This window comes from Leopardus geoffroyi, chromosome D4 (genome assembly GCF_018350155.1).
Source record: "Leopardus geoffroyi isolate Oge1 chromosome D4, O.geoffroyi_Oge1_pat1.0, whole genome shotgun sequence".
Classification (NCBI taxonomy): domain Eukaryota; kingdom Metazoa; phylum Chordata; class Mammalia; order Carnivora; family Felidae; genus Leopardus; species Leopardus geoffroyi.
In genome coordinates, this window is record NC_059342.1 from 81,085,572 (window position 1) to 81,095,491 (window position 9,920).

A 9,920-nucleotide genomic window follows, 5' to 3' on the forward strand; every position below is an offset into this window, starting at 1 on the left:
GGAGCTGTGCTGATCACTGGTCTTTGCCAGGAGCCATGAGGAAGGAAGGGGTGGCCTAGCACCATCTGGCCATGGTCAAGACTCACAAATGCCCTGCGTGGCTATAAATTCACAGCCGATGGGGTTGTGTCTTCACCAGCCCCAAATCTACAGGTTAGCATGAAACTTCCCATGCTGCATGCATACATAAACAGTAAATGGCAAGTCAAATAAAAATGTACGCTCCCTAGAGATGGAACAGTCGTGGGGCAGCCCTCTCCAACCACAATCCAGTGGGGACCCTGGAGTGACAGGTCGGCCTCCTTTTGCCTTAATTCCAAGGTTGGATGATTTTTCTGAATATTCCCTGACAATGCAAAGCACAAAGGCTCGGTGACCTGGCAGGCGATGTGAGTGACGGAAGGAAGCAGGCCCACCTCCGATGACACTCAGAGACAGCAGGGACAGGTGGGGTGAATTCACTGGGGTGAAATGAAGAGCACACCCACTTTCTACAGGTGCAGGGACCACAGCCATGGATTTCCACATCAGCCACTCTCTTCTCACGGACCCCCCCGCGTGTCGATGCCCAGCTCCCCCTCTCCGAGCCCCCCATTCACGGGGCCTCGTGCCCACTTAACGTCACCAATTGGCAACAGGTGTGGCACGTCCAAAACGGAACTCTTGACTTTTCTGACCCCAGAACGGCTCTGCCTTCTGCCCAGTGGCTCGAGCCAGGAGCCAAATGTGCCTTCTTGATTCATGTGCGTGAAAAAGGATGGATAGGTCCAGAACAATGGTCATGATACTTTGTGTGTGGACAGCAGGAAGTGGCTCCAGACGCCCCTTATCCTTCAAAGAAAACCAAATTACACCGTGCGTAGTAAGTGACATAGACTCGCTACGTAGAAGTAAAACCACTACTCATGATGACTTCTGTAACGAGGGGGCTCAGCCAGAGGGAAAGGAGAAGCTGCACTTTCTACTTTATATATATATATATTTTTTTTAAGTTCATGTATTTATTTTGAGAGTGAGGGGAGGGGCAGAGAGAGTGAATCCGTGCTGTCAGTGTGGAGCCCGGCACGGGGCTCGAACCCACGAAGAGTGAGATCATGACCTGAGCCGAAGTTGGATGCTTAACGGACAGAGCCACCCAGGCGCCCCCCTACGTCATATTCTTATCATTGTTTAGGTATTTTGCAACCAGTGTTTATTTCTTATTTTGAAATGGAGCCATTTAAAAATAAGTGGCACGTACCCATATGACGAAACACGGTACAGCCGTTACATCTGTAGAATGACAAATGCTAATGAGAGTGGTTGGTAATCTATCAGGTGGAAAAACTGATAATAGGACCATATGGGAGGATTCGAGGTTAGTTTGTTTGCTTATTTATTTAGAGAGCACAAGCATGGGAGGGGCAGGGAGAGAGAAAGCAAGAGAGAGAGAAAGCGAGAGAAAGAAAGCGAGAGAGGGAGAGAGAGAGAGAGAGAGAGAGAGAGAGAGAGAGAGAGAGAATCCTAAGCAGGCTCCATGCTCCATGCTGAGCCAGACGTGAGGCACCATCTTGCGACCGTGAGATCGTGACCTGAGCTGAAATCAAAGAGTCGGACGCTTACCCGACTGAGCCACCCGGGCGCCCCTTGAGTTTAGGATTTACAATCTATTTGCAAAAGCGAGTCTGGCTCAGGGGGCTGTAGAGTGTAGGTGAGAGCTTGAGCCTGGGCGTGAGGGAGCCTGGGTTTCAAGGCCCCAGGTCTGTGGATGAGCCAGGGGGCTTTAGGGGAGTGGGGAAAGCCCTCCCAGCTTTACGGCTCCCACTGTAAGGCGGGGCTGACGGTGTCTCTGTAAGGCTCCGGGAAGGCTCTCTGGAAATATTGCTTGTCACCCTGGCTTTCCACGGGTTCTGACACATAACTAAACAAACGTTACCTGCTGTGGAAGCAATAAGAATCATTCTACGAAAATCTTAAGACAATAACGACTATCATTGGGGACAAACACCAAGGTGTTCACAAAACATTGACCAAGGGACGGTAATATAATGAAGGCCTTGTGTTTCTCCCTCTCTCTCCGTGCTTGTCGGTATTTTCTGTTCTTTTCTGAACGTAGTTTTGCCTTTGTAATAAAAACACACCAAAAAAAAAAAAAAGAAAAGAAAAGAAAGAAAGGCTATCTCAAGCCAATAGCCAACATCACTCTTAAGAGTAAAACATAAGGACCTCCCCGATGGGGCACCTGTCGGTTAAGCATCCAACTTCGGCTCAGGTCGTGATCTCACGGTCGGCGGGTTCGAGCCCTGCATCGGACTCTGTGCTGACAAGTCAGAGCCTGGAGCCTGCTTTGGATTCTGTGGCTCCCTCTCTCCCTGCCCCTCCCCGCTCGTGCTCTGTCTCTGTCTCTCAAAAATAAACGTTAAAAAAAGAGAGAGCGAGAGAGAGAAAGCTTCCGGTGAGGTAAGAAACAAGGCTTGGAAGTAGGACCCCCACATGTCAATGGCAAAATGCAAGAAGTTAGCTGTAACCCCTGGGAAAGAGAAAGCCAAAGACAGGGCCGTCTTAGAATTTCACCGGGAATCACAGAAGATGGTCACGATTTCGGTAAGGCGTCCACATACACAATGAGTCTACAAAATTGAAACTGCCTCTCCAGATACCAGTTGGTGCCTGTTACCGCGGGGTGGGGGCGGGGGTTGCGGGCTGTGGCTTCCCAGAGAGACACACGCACAGGGAACCTCACACTGGGACAGCCCAGCGAGGTTGTCCACGCAGTCTGGAGGGTGACCAGAGCCCTGGCGAGTGGAAGAGACTGTCCCCAGGGCACACGCCACAGCCCCAGAACCCTGGTCTTATCATCTGGTGACCAATACAGATGCTGTGCTGTTTATCGAGTTTGTATTAAAACATTCATGTATCCAACATAAATGTTTAAAATTTACTGCTATTTTGGTGACTCTCTTTCGGCGTTTCTTTGTGTTTATATACCCTTGAAACGTCCAGAAAACAAATGAATCTGGGCTGTCTTGCTCTCTGAGAGGCCCCGCCAGTCAGAAACATAAAGAATCCCTTTCCCCGAGGACGATGGTCCGACTTTGGCTACGCCCTCCCCGCCCGCCAGTGACTCTGGTACAGCGACAGGGGCAGAGGGGGCCGAGAGCCCCCTCACCTGAGGCACAGGATCCCTGGGGAAGGCTGGGTGGGGTCCCTGGGAGCCCACACTTGGTGGTGCCCGTACTTTGCTGGTGCACGAAGCTGGGCTTCTGCCCATCAGGGTCAGCACTGCTGTAGGAAGTGAGGGCTCCCCCCTCAGTTCTGACTTAGCTCCCTGGAGCATCTCTGCTTTTCTTTTAAAATGTTGCTGGATTTTACCTTTGGTTATGAGAGTAACAAATGCTTGTGTTAAAAGATACGTGTTTGTTTGTTTTTTTTTTTTATGACAAAATTACGACACTCACCCAAATAATATAAAATGAATGCATGTTGGGCACTTTTTAACTCATTAAATAATGAGGGGACCTGCCAGTGGTCACAACCCATTCAAAGGAGAATTCAAAGAGCCACATTTATATGGGAATCGCCAATGCTGAAAAAATGTTACGAATAGCTGCAAAGGGAGTCTACCCACAGGGCAATGATCAAGTGCATCCCCCTGGACACGACTTACTTGTATTTCTATGGGTAAGAATCACGTGCCTTTTAATCAGGGTTTTGTAAAGTAGCTCAAAGACAACAAAAAGCAGTTTGTGGGGCCCCGGTAATCCTCATTCCCTATTTTGAAGTCTTTCACAAATTTTGTGAAAAACAACAAACAGAAACATACAAAGTTCAAAGGGATTCCCTCATTCACAAACCCCTTCTCCATGGAAATCTTTTGTCACCTGCTGATCAAGGTCTCTGACCGACTTTCCTCCTGTGCATACAAACTAATATTTTTAAGACAAAAATGCAGTCACACTCCACACCAATGGACAGTTTGTTTTTTTCACTTGGCAGTTTATCATGGACCCCATTTCATGATGTAATTCTTTTTCTAAGCTGTCTCTCCCTCCCTTCCCTCCTTCCTCCCTCCCTTCCTTCTTCCTTCCCTCTTCTTCCTCCCCTTCCTCCTCCCCTTCCTCCTCCTCCTCGTCCTCCTCCTCCTTTTTATTTTTGCTTTCTAATAATTCTACTTGCCCATAGCCTAACATTTCAAGTCCTGGGATCTGAAGTTTTAAAAACAACAACAACAACCAGCCTTCTGATTTGGAAAGAATTCAAACTTACAGCGAATTCGCTAAAATCAACAGCGCAAAGAACAACACCGAGATTCTCCTGTGAACACTGTTACCCCATTTGCCTTATCATTTGGTCTCTGTCTCCTCCCCACACCCGTACAATTTTTTTTTTTTCTGAACTCTTTGAAGATAAGTGACATACGTCATGGTCCTTTACCCCTGAGTACTTCAGCGCCCATTTACTAAGATGAGAGATACTCTCTTGCATAATCACAGGATAGCTATCAACCTCAGTCAGTTTCACATGGGTCCGTGTTGTAATCTAACGTCACATCCCGATCTTCTCGGCTGAACCAATAATGATCGTTTATTTTCCCCTCCAGCACAGGATCCAGTTTAGGGGCAGAGACTGCATTTAGGTGTCAGGTCGCTTTAGCCTCTACTAATCTAGACTTCTATGGCTTTTTTCTCTGTCTTTTGGCGTTGAATTTTGGAAAACTACCGCCAACTATTGCCCCTCCCCCCCTTTCTTGAATAGAAATATAATGTTGCAATTTGCCTGCTGCTTCCTTGTGACTAGGTTGTGGTGATTCATTCTTGGCCCAAACACTGCAGGGGGCATGCTTGTATCCTTTGCAGAGTGACAGGCACATGATCCTCATCTGTCCCTTGTCTGTCCCTCGCTGGTGATGTTAATTTTGATCGCCTGATCGAGATGTGGTCCAATTTCTCCATCGTATAATTACTGGGTTTTTTTTCCTTGTCTTGGTTGCAACTAACAAGTGGCCTATGGGGAGATGTTCTGAGACCATGCAACTTTCCTGCTATTCATCAAAATACCCCCCTCGATTTAGCAACCATTAGCGACTCTTAATTGATCCAGCCTTTACTAGGATGGTTGCAAAAGACACATTTGCAATTCTAGCACCAGCTGACTCTTAGAACTTTGCTACCAACAAAGGAGCTCCCTTCTCCACGTGTATCTGTTTACCATCGGTATGGACACATAAAGTCCTATTTTTAAGGGTTTGTAATTCGTTATTTGATGATTGTGGTGTTCAAATGGTTCCAGATTTGGCCACAGGGAGCCCCTTCACGCTGGTGCCCACGTCCTGGTGACATGCTCAGCGCTGTTTCTGAATATTTATTTCTAACATCGTAAGAGGTGCATGCCTACCTCATACTTACACTACCCCTTCCAGATTCGTCATTTCCCTGAGCGGCTCTGGGGACTGGAATTACAGACCAAGATCTGAGAGCTACTGGAACGCTCTTTCTTTTTCACCTTTTCAGCAGGCAAAGCCAGGAAACAAATAATGTGATTGTGTGTGTGTGTGTGTGTGTGTGTGTGTATAAATCCGTGTGCACAGGTACGCATATACACACCATACAAATATACATCCATACATATATACAGGTGCACACAGACATATTCCCCTTTCAGATATCATGATTTTGTATGTACGCCTCCAATTCCATAGAGTCTGAAGTTTTGCAGGTGCCCCGGTGGTTCCTACATTAGGCAGGCAGGAAGAGCCGGTGTAGACTGAGCAGAAGAGAAAGACCACCCGCAGGAGGCAGGTGGGGCTGCCGGCCCCCAGGGCGAGAACAGCACAAGCACGGACTGAGCGGAGGGAGTGGCTGGGCCTGCCAACCTGGACAAAATCTCCGGGAGGTTCCTTTTCCCACAGTCCTCTCTCCCGACGCCTCCCACAGCACACCCAGCCTTAGCGTGTCAGGTTTGTGCAAACCTCTCAGCGGTCCTGAAGGAATGGTCAGGTAATTCAAATAATGCTCCATCAACATACAGGGGGCGCGTGCTGCTAAGGGAACGGTGCAGCCTGAAAACAAAACCTTGGGGGTAGAGAGAACCATCGCCAAGAACAAAACCCACAACGCATGTGCTTGGGGGTCAAAGTCACGATCCATCTCAGAGTCTCGGCTTGGAGAATTATCCAAGGATATTGCAGAAGACGAATCACGGGAAACTTGAAGAATTAAACAATCCTCCCAGCAGAAAAGCAGGCAAAGAACGACTACAAATGAGAATGAATGAGAATATGCTCATCCATGCTAATGATTCAAGAAGAGGAAATGTGGGTATGACACAAAATTACCAATTTTTTTTTCCAGAAGTGTTTAGGTAATTGAAACGAAAAAGGAATCAACCTAAGCAGAGAAAAAGATATAAGATATATTAAAGAAAATATAGGTTGTGACATTTCCTCTGCCATGCATGTGTCAGGTCGAATTGTCCATGTGGATTTGTCTGCTCCATTATTAGGCTCTGGAGTCCAAACTTATTCAACTTTGTATAATTAGCACCTAACAGAACGCTCGGTACATCATAGGTTCAAAGAAGCAAAAGCCATATTTCTTGACCACAGAGCAGCAAAAGTAGGAATTAATAGCAAAGGTTTATGGGGATGTAAGGTACAACGTGAGGGAATGCAGTCAATAATTTGTGATAACTTTGTATGGTGACAGATGGTGACTAGACTTATCCAGGGGATCATTTCATATTCTATAAAAATATCAAGGCACTATGACGTACACCCTAGACTAATAGGATATTGTATGTCAATTATCCTTCAATAAGAACCGAAGTTTATCTGCTGCTTGGAAATCAAAAATTCATGTAGAGGGCGCCTGGGTGGCTCAGTCGGTTAAGCGTCCGACTACCGCTCAGGTCGTGATCTCATAGTTTGTGAGTTCAAGCCCCGCGTCGGGCTCTGCGCTGACAGCTCAGAGTCTAGAGCCTGCTTTGGATTCTGCCTCCTTCCCTCTCTGCCCCTCCCCACTTGTGCTTTCTCTGTCTCTCAAAGATAAATGAAAAAAAAAATTCATGTAGAAGTGTATATGTGACTCTGTGTGTGTGTGTGTGTGTGTGTGTGTATCTTACACACGGGGATGGGAGCCGGTATCTGTGGGTGTGTCTGTGTGTGGTTCTGCCCAGCTGTGGCTTGCATACCAGTGTCGGTATGTGCCCCGTTTTACTTTGTGCAGAGCTGTGCTCAGTGTGTGTGGCACATGCTCAAGGCAGAAGCCCAGGCCTGTGGGCCCCCAGGAGGTGTGGCAGAGGGAGAGACACTGTGCTGTGGCCGGGTCATGAGCTCCAGAGGCTGAGCCCCTGGCCAGCCTGGCCCTACGTCCTGCCGTAGTAGTGGGGCAGGGGCCAGGGAAGCCAGGGACGAGGCAGGTGACCAGAGGGCAGGACAGCAGGACAGCTCAGTGCCTTGAGATCATCTCTCTGTGAGTAGCACCCAAGGTCAGCCCCGTTCAGCCCCCAGCACATAGCACCTGCCTCTACGTGCTTCCTTCCACGTCATACCCTCTTGTTTTTTTTTTTTAATTGTTTATTTACTCTTGAGAGAGAGAAAATGCAGAAGTGGGGGATGGGCAGACAGAGAGAGAATCCCAAGCAGGCTCTGTGCTGTCAGCGCAGAGCCCGACTCAGGACTCCAATCCACGAACTGGGAGATCACGACCTGAGCCACAATCAAGAGACCCTTGGGGAGCCTGGATGGCTCAGTCTGTTGACCGTCTGACTTTGGCTCAGGTCATGATCTCACTGTTCGTGAGTTCAAGCCCCACCTCAGGCTCGCTACTGTCAGCCCGTTGATCCTCTGTCCCCTTCTCTCTACCCCTCCCCTGCTTGCACCCTCCCCAATATAAATAGTAAAAAAATAAAAGTCAGACGCTTAGCCAACCGAGCCACCTGGGTGCCCCATACTCTGAGGAGTGAGTCCACGATTCTCCCACTCCTGCCTCCCTGGTGGAGGTTTGGAAAACCGGTCCTGGCAAGAGGAGGGGGGCAGCGTGTTCCTCATGGGAAATCAGCCCCACAAGTGCCTTCTAATAAACGAGCACAGATTTCAGAGCGGCGTGGGGGCTCGCGGGCTCCGCGGGCCGTGGAATTCAATATGACATGCTTCAGCCTGCCCGCTAATGGGCTGCGGCCGGATGCCACGTGATCCAACCTTCCCGGGGACGTTAAACGATGCTGAAAAGTGGCGCAGATTTATTTACTGGGACAGTGTGTGTTCCTGCCCGTGGGTGTGTGGAGAAACGACAAGTCCTCGTGAGCGGGTGGGAGGAGCTGGGGTTTCCGCGCTGCCCCAGGGCCGGGGGAGGCAGCCCGTCTCCTCCTCCTTCCCGGCCCTGCCGTGGGGCCTGCCCGGGCCTGGGATGGTCACCGGCTCCTCCAGGTGACACACGACCCCATGACTTTAAAGGAATTTTTTTTTTTAGTGTTTATTATTTTTGAGAGACAGAGAGCAAGCAGGGGAGGGGCAGAGGGAGAGGGAGAGACTCTGAAGCAGGCTCCAGGCTCTGAGCTGTCAGCACAGGGCCCGACGCGGGGCTCGAGCTCACAGACCTCGAGATCATGACCTGAGCTGAAGTCGGACGCTTAACCCACTGAGCCACCCAGGTGCCCCTAGGACCCCACGACTTAGAGTGTCAGTGTCCCCGTGTGTCAAATCCTTCGTTGCTTCAGCATTTCCTCTCCCACCTGTCGGTTCACTCATCCCCAGAACATTCCACCTGCTGTGCTGTCAGTGCTGACGTCCAGTCCCTGCCTGCTCGGAGGGGGGTGAGACCACGATCAAGCCACCGTCATGAGAACAGCCATCGGCTTTGCTTCCCACAAGCTTCTTGAGTCTGTGCCCTGTGTCTCCAGAGCCACTGACGGCTTACAGCCGCCACCCTGCTGCCCCTGCGCCCGCCTCGCTCCACTCTCCACTCACGCACCCCCGACGCCTCGAAGCCCCCGCTCCAAATTCGAAGCCTGCTTATTTCAACACACAAGCCCGTCTGAGCGCTCTCCAGTGACAAGGAGGAAATCCCCGGTGGGCCGGCACCCTGCGGGGCCCGGCCTTCTCCTGCCTGCCAGCCTCTCCCTGCCCCTGCCCTCCTCACTGCTGCTTCCCCACTGCACCACCACCCTCCCCACCTGCAGCCCTGTGCACTTAGTTCCCTCCTGTCCGATCCTCAGCTGCAGCAGGGCTGGTTTTGCTCACGTGGCCGCTGCCTCACCAGGGCCTGGCACGTGTCAGCACCCAGACAAGTGCTCAGAGGTCACCAAGTAGGGGCAGGAAGGAAAAGGGGCAGAGAGGCCTGAGCCCTGCGGGCTGAACGGGCCTTAGCCAGGCCAGAGGGGCCCTGCTGGGGCTGCCAGAGGATGGACCCCACAAGATGCAGGGCACAGGGAGGCGAGAGGGGCTACAGGGACCAGGCAGGGACCATGGCCTTACTCTGCAGGGCAAGGGAAGCCACGGGGGAAAGTGCGGCTGGGAGGGCCCTCATCTGATTATATATATGTATATATATTTTAAATATTTATTTTTGACAGAGAGTGTGAGCGGGGGAAGGGCAGAGGGAGAGGGAGTCCGAGGATCCGAAGCTGGCTCTGTGATGACAGCAGAGAGCCGGATACGGGGTCAAACCCACGAACTGTGAGATCACAACCTGAATCGAAGACGGGCGCTCAACAGACTGAGCCACCCTTCCGACTTCTGTTTTTGAAAGTCGCCAGGATGCAGGGGTGCTGGCAGGCTGAGGAGGGGGCAGAACAGCGGGAGGCCCAGCAGGTGCCCCGGGGGGTGATGGAGGCAGAGCTGGGGGCACATTCCCCACCCAAGGAGACTGGCAGGAAGGCTGGTATGGGCAAGGGTGGGGAGCGGGGGGTGGGGGTTTGGCCCTTCCAGACCAGGAAGGGTCCCT